This window comes from Mirounga leonina, unplaced genomic scaffold (genome assembly GCF_011800145.1).
Source record: "Mirounga leonina isolate KUSES-001 unplaced genomic scaffold, KU_Mleo_1.0 Mir_101664, whole genome shotgun sequence".
NCBI lineage: Eukaryota > Metazoa > Chordata > Mammalia > Carnivora > Phocidae > Mirounga > Mirounga leonina.
The window spans coordinates 3,777,890-3,791,709 of NW_023270175.1; the positions used below are offsets into that span (position 1 = coordinate 3,777,890).

The 13,820-nt window shown below is 44.9% G+C and overlaps 1 protein-coding gene across 10 annotated transcripts in view; it reads right to left on the reverse strand.

Moving 5' to 3' along the window:
* CHRDL1 (chordin like 1) overlaps positions 1–13,820 on the reverse strand; it is a 113,002-nt gene that overhangs the window by 39,473 nt on the left and 59,709 nt on the right. The window lies entirely within an intron of this gene.

The following is a 13,820-nucleotide window of genomic DNA, read 5'->3' on the forward strand; positions in this document are numbered from 1 at the left end:
CAGATGGGGCTGTACCATGTAGGAGTTAAAAGATAATCCCTGATTCAGTGGCTGATAAAGCAACCAGACAAGAATGGCAACGGACATGACCATCCATCTATTCTTGCATTTGTTGAGCATTTATTGAGTGCCTACTATGTGCCAGGTACTGTGATGGGCACTAGAGAGAGATCAGAGAAGGATAAGGGCTCCTGCCTCCACGGAGCTAAGAGACCAGGCGAATGATGTGTTAACTTGCCCGGAAGGAGGGAGTCCTTTCAGAAGAGGAACCATCCATTATAACTACCTTGGTAACTTTACCCCCTCCCATGTTTTATATCACTTGGCGTGTGCTTGTATGCTTATTCCGGCCTCTGGAGTCCTTGCTTTTTTTTTTTTTTATGAAATATAGTTGACACACCAAGTCTTTGCTTATTTTTAATTCCACCACCCAGATCATCCTTCTCCTCCCACTCTTTTCCACCTGCTGATGTCCTGTATGATCTTGGGGGCTCAGGCAAAGTCCCTTTTCCTCTACGAAGCATTCCCTAATAGCTCCAGCCCACAACCTGGCCCTCTCCAGACATGTGATTTCCAAAGTGCACAATCCGGCACTCGAATGTTATGTAACTCCCATTTGTGACTTACGGTCGCCTAGCCAACAATTTATGAAGAGATTTCACATACATTACTACAAGAGAGCCTCACAACAACCCTATCAACCAGGTAAGGCAGATCCTTAACTCCATTTTCCACTTGAGGGTAACAAGCCTCTGAGGTTGACTTTTCCAAAGTCCTGGATGTAGTAAGTGATGACCCCAAACTCCATCTTCTTTCTGTCAACTTATGTACACACGTGTAGGTATCACTTTTTAAGGTCCTTAAAAGTCTCTCTTCTCTGTGGCATCTAATGCAGGGCTGTCCTGTAGCAAGAAATCGAGGCACCAATGCACTTGGTGAGTTGACGCTAATGAATGGTCTCAAGATGTCTTTTTACTGGGCTTCCTTCAAATGCACGGTGTGCATGCATGCATGTACACCTCATGTCCTTGCACACACACACCCAACAATGAACAAGCCCCCAGATTAAACTCATCACTGATGTGCAAATGCACACCAGATATAAACGGGGCTTGGGAAGTGCCCTTTGTGGAACAGTGGAAGAAGAGAAATCAGGGGAGTTGTGTGTTTCGTTAGGGGAAGGCTTAGACAGTTAGACCATCCTTTCTTTCCCATCAGGCAAAAGTATAATGCAAATGAGTCCATCTTATGGGTTAATTATACCTCAATACATCTGTTTAAAAAAACAGAATGATACTCTGGTTTCTCTTCAGATTGTATAAATCTTTCGCTTTTTGAAAAAAAAAAAAACAGAATGAAATGATTCTTAGGATGTAGGTGAAAATGATAAAGGCTAATGGTAATAATAATAATAATAATAATAATAATAATAGCTAACATTTACTGAGCCCTAATTGATATGCAAGGCACAATGGTGAATACTTTTCCATACATGATTGCATTGGCTTTTACTAGTAACATTCTTTTTTTTTTTTTTAAAGATTTTATTTATTTGAGACAGAGAGAATGAGATACAGAGAGCATGAGAGGGAGGAGGGTCAGAGGGAGAAGCAGACTCCCTGCCGAGCAGGGAGCCCGATGCGGGACTCGATCCCAGGACTCCAGGATCATGACCTGAGCCGAAGGCAGTCGCTTAACCAACTGAGCCACCCAGGCGCCCCACTAGTAACATTCTGAAATGGACATGGTTATGCCCATTTTGCTGATGGGGAAACTAAGGCTTAAGAAACTAACTGTCTTGTCCCAGGTCGCACAATTTGTGAGCTACAGTAGCACCAACATCTGAACTGATGTCTGATTCTAGAATCTTCCATTCTGGCCCCTATCAAGGAGGGTGTTAATCACATCAAACCTGTAACACGGGAGGGACCATTTAATTTAAAAACCTAAACCAATGGAACATGAAGGCTGTGTTGTCCCTCTAGAATGTTTTGGCCTATGATACCCAGGAAACTGATATCACACTTATTTTGGCTTCAGCGATTTGCATAACTAACTCAATTCTATACTTTGCTATATAAATTGATCTAGCTGCAATTTCTGAGTAACTCACTCCTTGGGTGTTAACTACTTATTAATGACTCCTTACAGGATACAAAAGTAGTTCCTTAAGAAGCCTTAGGGGCACCTGGGTGGCTCCATCGGTTAAGCATCTGACTCTTGCTTTCAGCTCAGGTCATGATCTGAGGGTTGTGAGATCAAGCCCCACATTGGGCTCCACACTCAGCAGGGAGCCTGCTTGAGATTTTCTCTCCCTCTCCCTCTGCCCCTCCCCCTGCTTGGACGCTCTCTCTTTCTTAAATAAATCTTAAACAAAAGAAAAAAAAGAAGAAGACTTAGCTCCTAGAGAATGTTTAACTCAAACCAGTTGACCCTAAGTCCCTGCTCCTGCCCACAAGTACACACAACCAGACAGCTGCAGCTGGTAGACAGGAGTGAAACTCACTGGAGAAGGGACAGGGGCAGGCCCATTCACCCCCCTAGGCTCTAATTATACCAAATCTCAGTATTTTGTGGTGAAAGAAAACTGGGATGACCTACAAAAGAATATCTACCATGACTCTTACAGGAGTTGACAGATCTTTGGAATGCCAAAAGAAGAAAAAGAAGGTTGGAATTATTTTGCCTCAGAAGAATGTGGATTGATTTTTGAAATGGGCCTTTGACCAAGGGATCAACGGGGAAGCAACTGCAGGGTGAGGTTTTCCAGTGGAATCATGACCCTGAGAGTCTTTCTTGCAACAATCTCAGAGTAGCCTGGCATAGAGTCTATTAATCTACTCAACAGGAGATAGGGAGAACGCGAAAGAGAGAAAGACAAAACAGAATCAAAGAAAAAGAAACCAATTATGAGCATGCTTACTGCTAGTTTTACACAATAAATTTATCTTAATTTCTTTCCATTTATTCTTATTTCATTCTTTTAATAGCCCTAACGGAGTGGTAAGAGAATTACAGAAATGAGGCTACTGATATCCCAAAAGATTTGGCCCATGTCACCCAGGTACTCAACAGGAAAGCCAACTCAGAAATAGAGTTTTCCTGTCTCGAAATTTGTGTTCTTTTTACAGAGTGGGTGTTAAACATTGGCAGATGGAAAGAAATGGAAATCCATACCTGGAAGAGATATCTGTGCTCCCATGTTTATTGCATCCCAAGCTCATTGCAGCATTATTCACAATAACCAAGGTAAAGAAACAGCCTAAGTGTCAGTCAGTCAAAGAGCTGATAAAGAAACTGTGGTACATATATACAACAGAATATTATTCAACCTTAAAAAAAACATCTCGCCACTTGCAACAACATGGATGAACCTGGAGGACATTATGCTAAGTGAAATAAGCCAGATACAGGAAAAAAAAAAAATTGCATGGTCTCACTTTTTGTGAAATCTAAAAACACATCAAATCTATAGAAGCAGAGAGTAGAACGGAGGTTACCAGGGCCCAGGGGTGGGGGAAATGGGGAGATGTTGGTCAAAGGGTATAAAGTTGCAGTTACATAAGATGAATAATATGTCTAGAGATCTAATGTACAGCATGATGAGTATAATTAATAATACTAGGTTGTATCCCGGACATTTGCTAAGAGAGCAGATTTCAAGTGTTCTCCCCACAAAGTAAATGGTAACTATGTGAAGAGATGATGCTAATTAGCTTGACTCTAGTAATCATTTCAATACATATACATATGTATATCAAATCAGCATGTTGTACATCTTAGACATATACAATTTGTACTAAAGAAAAGAAGTGTTTTTTAAACTGGGAGGTAGGATCATGGAGTCAAAAATCCCAGCTTGGGTACCCACTCTCCATAACCTTGCACAAGCCACTTTTCCCTTTGGGCCCCAATTTTTCTATCTAAGAATGGGATGTGTGGAAGTGTTGAATCACTATATTGTACACCTGAAACTAATACAGCACTGTATATTAACTACACTGGAATTAAAATAAAAAATATATATATGAAAAAAGACACCCCCAAACTTAGTGGATAAAAACCCCAAATCATCATCATAATAAATTAATTAAATGGGCATGGACACAAATGTTAGCTGCACAGTAAAGTGGAACAAGGTCCTTACATTTCTAATTTATAATGCAAAGTAAAGAATGTACACTCTCAGAAATAAATAAGAAATAAATAAGTTGGAGAAGTGACTTGTAATCTGCAGTTTTATCAAATAAAAATGGGTATTTGCTTCATTAAAAAAATGGGACATGGGACTCAAATCTCCTCTTGCATCTTTAGAAGGCCAACACAGCATGCAGGGCGCCACAGAAGCAAGGAAGACCACCTGGTACTCTACGATCTCCCTTCCTAGATTTTCCAAGGTGGCTGGGCTTCTAACCAACTATCCTTGGAACACATTTGGTATTCCTGGCTGAACACTGGCAGAAAATCAGTCCAAAGCAAAGCTGGCCTCAGGGCCCCTCAGGGGAATCCTACTCTGAGGAGGAGTGGGACAAGGACATCGTAGGGTCAGCAGACAAGTGCGAAGCCACGTGACTCCAGTTGTGCTGGGAAAGAAACTGTTCCTTCCATGCTCCCCACACCCCCATTAGGGATGGTCTCACATGTAGCAGAACTATGACTTCTGGGGAGCTGGGAAAAACACTCCCCTATCCTCAATATCTCTCCCTTCCTTTCATCTCACTGGTGCCTAAAATGCCATCACTAGAAGTCCATTTCTTTGGGGTAAATGGTTGCCCTTTTGCAATCAGATTTTATAACCCCAGTATTTCTGTGAGAGGTTACACATTGTCCAGAACATCTCAGTATGAATAATTTTGCCACAAGTTTGTTATGCTTTGTTTTTTGCTCTTCAGAGAAACTGGCAAATTTTACCAAGAAGTCTGTGGTCCTATCCCACTTCCTTTGGTACACCATTCTCTCCCCTCCTGGCACTGGCCTTCTTCCCACCCTCCAGAACCCAAAGTCCTCATGCTGGCTGCTGACTTCTCTACTCTCCCTACCCTCAAATTTCTATTTTCTTAGCGGGCCACTTCTTGGCAAGTCAGAAAGGCTGCTTGTATGTCAGGAGACAAATCAGCTCCCAGTGTTTATGAGAGAAATGCAAACCTCTCCAGAGCTCCCAGGGATCAGTTGCCAATCTCCTGGACTCCAAGTCCCTCCCTTCTCTTGCCCATCGCTACTATTACTCGGGTTCCTGCTTGACTCGATGGCCGAGCCTGGTGCTAATGTTTCCAGTCTGGCTGTCTGTCATTCTACTGGTGTGGTCCCAGCACATCTGCAGACCAGGCTGGAGGTGTGGTAGAGAGGGGATTTAGAGATGAAGATAGCAGGCTTGAAGTAAGAAGTTGTCTTCCCTGTAATTACAATGAGATACACACACACACACACACACCCCAACACAGAACTGTATCGTCCAAAGGGTTTGACCCTAGATCTCAGAAACATGAGAAGGAAAAGGCCAAAGGGCAAGGAAGGAAGTCCTGAGATAGGGTGCTGCTTGTAGGCAGTGTTTTCAGCTCCGTCTCAGATCGATGCAAACAAAAAGAATTGAGCCTGGTCTCTGGGGCCTGCGAACATTATGTACAAATCCCAGCTCTGTCATATCTTTGACCCGTGACCTCGGGAAGGCTACTTGATCTCTTTGCACCTTGGTTTCCTCATCTTCAACATGAGTATGTCATCTACCTTACATGGCTGTGAGGCTTAGAGAGCATTTATTTTAAAAAGCCCCCAAGTATCCGGTACATAACAATGTGCACAGTAAATGGTAAGTCGTGTTGGTATAGAAAGAAGGCCCACAGAAGAGCATAGAGGGACCTCCTTGTTTCCATGGATAACTGGACAGTTAATTAAATGGTGATTGCTTTGTGCTTATGTGTATGGTAGGTGTTCTGGGGATAAAGACAGTTAAGAGATTATTTCCCCTTTTTTTTTTCCCTTCTTCATTCAACATCTACTTATGGGGATCTTTGACTATACCCAGCACAAACAGGTCCTCAAGCCTACCTTGAAAATAGTTGGTACCATGCTAGGTTAGAGCTACAGAGGTAAATAAGACACGCCCCTGACCTCAAGGAGAATCCTGCTCTCGTTGGAGGGGCTGGCATTGAAAGATGTTAACTGTTAACATATTTAGATAGCTTGTAAAGAGGTTGAGGTTGGGAGGGAGGTCGGATTATCGCCAATTGCCAAACTATGTCAAACGGGAAGAAATGTCACCTGCATCATGAACAATGCAGGTTAGACACCAGAGTGTAATCCTTAACTGTATTTCTCATTCCAAAATTCCGTTTGAAGAGTTTCTTTTGGAAAAAAAAATTCTACTTGAAGGCCAAAGGCTAGACTAGGTGACTATTTCAGGCCCCTTCCAACCATAGAAAATCAATCCTACCAAGCTGGTCACAGCTCTCTACTCCTACTCGTGGGACAGATCCTAGCTAGGACTCTTGTGTTCCCAGTCCGACCGCAACGAGATCGTTCTCTCCTCCTGACTCTATTCAACAGCTCTGCAGAAAGTGGGAGCTGGTACAGTGCTTTCTAAAACAAATTGTTTTAAAGTGTGTAAACTGAGGCCGGTTTTTCGGCCTTGGCCCAGATGGGAAGAAAGCAGACGACTAAGGGTGCTCGTGGGAAACCACGTATGCTCCTCCAAGGAATGCTGCTGTAGCGGAGGGAGGGACGGCTGGGTGCTGCACAAAGCGAGGATGCAAAAAATCCTGCAGAATGAATGCATCCTAAACAGTGGCTGTGTCTAGTCCCCTTCCAAAAAGGAATAGTGCTCAGCTTCCGAGGCCATGTGGGTTCAGGTGAGTTTTTCTCTGGGAGGCTCACTAAGAGCAAAGGTACTGCTTCAGATGGGTCCAGCAGCCACACAAGGGATGCCTACCATTTAGATTTCTTCCTTTCAGTGCTCCAACCCCTCTTGCCTCTCTTTGCCCTGGGCCTCCCTAAGTGGTGACTTAACTGTACCTGCTTTCATGGAGCAGAGACCTAAGATTTCCAGATCTTCCCCAAACTGTCCTCCATAAAAACTGAACTCTTCTCTGGCCCACCACCTGGAGGTCTTGGTAGGTAGGCTTGGGACTCATCTCATTATTTCATACCAAGGTGCTAATGGAAGACAACATTTGAAAACAGGTTATTTTCTGGGGCGCCTGGGTGGCTCAGTTGGTTAAGCGACTGCCTTCGGCTCAGGTCATGATCCTGGAGTCCCTGGATCGAGTCCCGCATCGGGCTCCCTGCTCGGCGGGGAGTCTGCTTCTCCCTCTGACCCTCCCCCCTCTCATGTGCTCTCTGTCTCTCTCATTCTCTCTCTCTCAAATAAATAAATAAAATCTTTAAAAACAAAAAAACAAAAAAATACCAGGTTATTTTTGTAGATAATGAAATTGTTACATGGGCCCCTGATGCTTTATCCATAATGAAGCTGTAGAGCATGAGGCAAGGGGTATGAAACCTTCCAGAACTTAGGGCTTATGTGGGGGAGATGACTGAAAATATAGCCTCCAAGATCTGTCCTACTGGGAGGAGAGGCCTGACGTCTGAGTTTCCCATTTGGGCCCAAATTCCAGCTCCACTATTAATTAGTTATCACGTATTAGCTGAGCAAATCACTTCACCTTACTGAGCCTCGGTTCCTCCATCTATAAAATGGAGCTGATACAGGACCTACCTCATAGGTTGTTGTGAGGAACCAACAAGATGAGATGCATAATGTGCTTGCCACAGGACTGGGTGCGTATTAATGTTTACTAAATGCTGCTATTGTTATATTACTATTAGCTATAAAAGACAGAATTTCTGGAAGGCAGGAAGTAGGTTGCTAAGGTAAGAGATGTGGGGCTGCCTAATCTTTATGGCGGGTGCCTGCATTAGACTGAATGTTTGTGTCCTCCCAGCCCCACAGATTCATATGTTAAAAACCTAATCTCCAATAGGATGGTAGTAGGAGGTAGGGCCTTTGCAGAAGACATGAATAGAGAGTCTTCCAAAGAAGAGGGCGCCTGCATGGCTCAGTCGGTTAAGCTTCCAACTCTTGATTTTGACTCAGGTCATTATCTTAGGGTCGTGAGACTGAGCCCCACATTAGGCTCTGTGCTCAGCATGGAGTCTGCCTGAGATTCTCTCTCTCCCTCCCCCTCTGCCCCTCACCCTGTTTGCACTCTCTACCCCCCAAATAAATAAATAAAATCTTAAAAAAAAGAAGATGGGGTGCCCGGGTGGCTCTTGGTTAAGTGTCTGCCTTTGGCTCAGGAGCCCCCACGTCGGGCTCTCTGGTCAGCGGGGAGTCTGCTTCTTCCTCTTCCTCTGCCCCTCCCCCTGCTCACGTGTGCTCACTCTCTCTCTCTCTCAAATAAATAAAATCTTTTTTAAAAGATTATTTATTTATTTATTTATTTATTTATTTGACATAGAGAGAAACAGTGAGAGAGGGAACACAAGCAGGGGGAGTGGGAGAAGGAGAAGCAGGCTTCCTGCTGAAGAGGGAGCCCAATGCAGGACTTGATCCCAGGACCCCGGGATCATGACCCGAGCAGAAGACAGACGCCCAACGACTGAGCCACCCAGGTGCCCCTCAAATAGATAAAATCTTTAAAAAAAGAAGACATACAGATGGCTAACAGACACATGAAAAGATGCTCGATATCACTCATCATCAGGGAAATACAAATCAAAACTACAATGAGATAATTACCTCACACTGGTCAGAATGGCTAAAATGAACAACACAGGAAACAACAGATGTTGGCGAAGATGTGGAGAAAGGGGAACCCTCCTACACTGTTGGTGGGAATGCAAACTGGTGCAGCCACTCTGGAAAACAGTATGGAGGTTCCTCAAAAAGTTAAAACTAGAACTACCCTATGATCTAGCAATTGCACTACTAGGTATTTACCCAAAGGATATGAAAATACAGATTCAAAGGAACACATGCACCCCGATGTTTATAGCAGCAATGTCCACAATAGCCAAACTATGGAAAGAACCCCAATGTCCTTTGACTGATGAATGGGTAAAAAAGTGGTACATGTATACAATGGAATATTACTCAACCATCAAAATGAACAAAATCTTGCCATTTGCAACAATGTGCATGGAGCTAGAGAATATTATGCTAAGTGAAATCAGTCAGAGACAAATATCATATGATTTCACTCCAATGTGGAATTTCAGAAACAAAACAAAGGAGCATAGAGAAAAAAAGAGTAAGAGAGGCAAACCAAGAAACAGAGTCTTACGAACCATGAGAGACTACGGACTCTGGGAAACGAACTGAGGGTTCTAAAGGGGCGGGGGGGTGGGAGGATGGGTTAGCCCGGTGATGGGTACTAAGGAGGGCACATATTTCATGGAGCACTGGGTGTTATACGCAAACAATGAATCGTGGAACACTACATCAAAAACTAATGTTGTACTGTATGGTGACTAACATAACATAATAAAATTAAATTAAAAAAAAAAAGAAACAGAGTCTTAACTACAGGGAACACGCTGATGGTTACCAGAGGGGAGGTGGGTGGGGGGAAGGGGGAAACAGGTATTGGGGATGAAGGAGGGCACTTGCTGTGATGAGCACCAGGTATTGCACGGAAGTGCTGAATCACTAAATTGTATACGTGAAGCTAATATTGCACTGCATGCTAACTAACTGGAATTTAAATACAAACTTGAAAGAGAAGACAAAAAAGGAGGTGGGGCCTTTGGAAGGGGATTAGGTCAAGATGGCAGAGCCCTCCTGAATGGGATTAATGCCCTTATCAGAAGAGACAGGAAGGAGATGATCTCTGTTCTCAGCATGTGAGGGAACAGCATGAAGGTGGCTGGCTGTAAGCCAACAAGTGGTGTCTCACCAGACACCACATCTGCCTTGGCACTTTGATCTTGGACTTCCCAGCCACCAGAACTGTGAGAACTAAATGTTTGTTGTTGAAGACACTCAATCTCTGCTATTTTTGTTCCAGTGACCCAAGCTAAGACAACTGTTTTCCACTGCCCTGTAGAACTTCTCAAAAATGGCCAGATCCTGAGTGGTGACTAGAAAGTCACCTCTGAGCCATCACATTCACCAGGCATCCTTTTATGACCCTGCTCTGGGCTGACTGGTGGCGCAGACCCTTCCCACTACAGCAGAGCTTCCAAAGGTGGCAAGTCCACTTCTGTCCCTAAACTCTCTTCCTCTTTGCTCCACCCGAGTGTCTGACATGCCCCAGGTTCAAGCATTAGTTAGAAAAGGGCTTTACCTTTCCCAGAGGTTTAATGAATTCACACCAGAGAGTATCGAAGACTGGAAAGGAGTCCCCCAGTGAAGAGCAAGGCCTCGGGGCGGGAAACAAAAAAACCACAGTGTGCCACCACTCTGCACCCACCAAGGATGGCTATCATAAAAAAAAAATAATAATAACACCAAGTGTTGGTGAGGATGTGGAGAAAATGGAAGCCTCATCCACTGCTGGTGGGAGTGTAAAAATGTAAAATGGTGTAAAATGGAAAACAGTCTGGCAGTTCCACCAAGTTCAATATAAAGTTACCACCTGAACCAGTAATTCCACTGTTGGGCATGTACCCAAGAGGAGTCAAAGCTGGGACTCAAACAGATTTGGTACGTGAATCTTCACAGCAGCATTATTCACAATGGCCAAAAGGTGAGAACAATCCAAGTGTCCATCAATGGATAAAAGGATCGGTATATTCGTAACAGTGCGATATTATTCAGTTAGAATAGATCACCCTTGAAAACATTAGACTGAGCAATAAAGCCGGCCACATAATGTATGTTCCCACTTCATGAAATGGCCAGAATAGGCAAATCTATAGAGACAGAAAGTAGATCAGTGGATGCCAGGAGCTGTGGGGAGGGGAGGATGGGGGGTGACTGCCAGTGGGTATGAGGCTTCTTTTGGGGGATGAGGAAAATCCTCTGGAAGTGGACAGTTGTGATGGTCGTAGTAGCTTGTGACGACACTAAACCCAACTAAACCGTACACTTTAAGAGCGTAAATGGTATGTGAATTATATCTCAATAAAGCTGTTACCAATAAAACAAAGCCACTAAACATCCTACAACACGGACCCTGGGGGCTGAGTATCGGAGTGGGACGGGGCCTGGGCAAATAGAAGGTGCTGTGTGAGGTGACAGGGAGGTAGGCAAAGAAGGAAAGGTAAATGCAATAGAAAAGGAGAACCCACAAAGGGGCGGGGGTGGGGTGGAGTAGGATGGGGAGGTCAATCCCAAGTCATAGTTTTGTCTGGTATTCCATGGCCATGCCACAGGGTACCCACCTTGGGAGACGGGGGAGGTCTGCCAGACAGCCGAGCAAAAGGAGGGGGCCAATGGCAGGGAGGATTTCCCCGCTCGGAATCTTCAAGAAGACTGAGTTCAGGCCCACACCTTCGGCAAGACTAGTGGCCTCCCTACTCGCACCCCCCGGCCCAACCCCCCGCCCCCCCCCCCCCCCAGTGGGGGCCCAGGCCAGGAAATTCTTGCAGCAGATTCAGGAGATCACTCTGCAGCTCAACACACAGACACAACACTCTGTCCCAAGCAAGAAGGTGCCGAGTGAGAGGAAACTGTCATCTGCCGGTCCGGCTGGAGAGCAGAGTGGAAGAAAGTGCTGAAAGCTCACACCCTGGTATAATCCCGCTTCTTTCCTCCTCACCCGGAACCCATCTGTGGGCTGTATTTCATCCCACTTCCCTTAATGTTTCAGCTGTTGGCAGTCAGTAGCTGACCGTGCCTGGATATGCCCTCTTGTCAGACAGATGCCGGGAAAGACGGCTTGTGGAGAGGGTCTGAGCCAGAGAGGACCACGTCTCTCTGCAGCAAGCACTGCTGGCAGCCTGGGCACCAGATCTGGGGGTGGGGGTGGGGGCGGGGAAGGGGGGGCACAGGCCTTCTTGGCTGGCTGGTACCACTGACTTGCTCCATTCAGTCTGCATCTCTGGGCCTCGGTATCGAAAGAACTTGCTTGCATTTGTGAGTAGGTGTCAATATTTGTCGGGGGCAATAATTTCATTTGCTTCTACTGCACAGGGATGTAGTGAGAATGCACAAGATTACATTTTTTTGAAAAGGTTCGGGGAGACAAGAAGCTATACCCAACATAGTCCGTCGATCCGGATTATCTCCAGCTTACCAAGTGCATTCCATCTGAAGGCAAAAAGAGAATTTTCCCTGAGTCTGCTCCCATGGTCCAGGGTCCAGAGCTTACTACATCTCATAATGAATGGTTCAGCCAACTCCGAAAAGGCATCTTGGTGTGTGATTTGGTGCCTTTCAGATAGCAATTCTAGCCTTGTGGTGTCAGTCACCTGCCTGTGGGCAAGCGTCCAAGGCTTGAAGCTCTAGGTGGGGAGCAGCCTCATGGCATGACCCAGCCAGGGTAATGAAGCACATCGCAAAGATCCATCCCCTTGGCTCAAGAATGCTCTACTTCAGACCAGCCGGTCCTTGGCCCCACTGTGTTCCATGGCAACTCTGAGCTGGCTCACCCTGGACCCAACCACCCCCACAGACTACCCTTTGCTTCTTCATATTTTATCCAGCCCTCACTGTCCATTCCACACATTCTGATTTCCTGTACCAGCTCTAATGGTCTGTTTGTCTATACCCTACAGTCTAACACCTGACAACAAGTGTACTGTTTGCTAAGTGGTCAGTAAGGACAAAGGAGGCAAGACTTATGTCTTGACTTCTCCATCTTCTGCTGGCTCCAGCCCTGGAACAGAGGAACACACATTCACATTGTAATATAAGCTCACAGGCTGTGAGCCTATTATTAATTCCATTAAGACATAATATGTGCCCAACCAGGGGCAAGGTTGTTCTTCATTTAAGTCCCAGAGAGCTGGAGAGCTAGAAGCATGACTCTTGAAAGGGATTCTGAAGGGAGATGCAGAATTTCGAATGTATGGGGGTATGTGCATTCTACCAAGAAGAGGGTCCATGGGTTCCATCAGCTTCTCAAAATGTTCCCTGACCCCAAAGAGGTGCTCCGCTAGTTTAAGATAAAGGGAAGAGCCTGTGGGTTTCACTTTAGTAGCACGGGAACTCTGCTGGCAATGCGGTCCAGGTTCTAGGGTTCTAGGGCCCCACATGCTCATTTTCAGCTTTCTGTGTGCTGCAGAAAGCTTTCCATAATCCAATCTTTAGAGGGAACCTCTATGTTCTGTACTGTCAAAATGTCTTCTTCCACTTTACTGAACAGCTTTATCATCAGCTCTATTATTCAGCTCATGGACCATTCCAGTCTCATTACATAAGCCTTCTAGAGTTTCCCATGTACATCACCATGAAGAAAGTAGAAATGGCCTCCTCTCTCAACAGATGCTGATGGGGCCCAGAGTTGCCAAGGGGACCCTGTTAAGTAGTGCCAAAGCAAGGACTCAGACTTAATTTTACCTAGAGCCACAAAACGTAAGGGCGAGAGAAGCCCACTAAAATCCAGTCCAACAACTGGGGAAAAGATCAAACAAATCCTGTTTTCAGGGGCCAAGTCCCAAATCCCAAGTCTTCATCTGAACTTGAATTATGTATCCCAACAAGAACCCCCTTCTTCAGTGGCTCTGATAGGTTGCTCTTATTCCTACGCTACTCTTCTATGGATTTTTAAAATTTTTTCTAATTACCCAATGGTGTAGAAATGGGAACGTGAAATCAACTCTTCTGCATGACACCGAATTGTTAATGACAGGTTTTGTGGAAACATGTCACTCACTGCTGTCCCCCTCTTTTCCCTAAATAAATTAAGAATGAGTTCTACTATGACTCCGTTAGTTCTAAT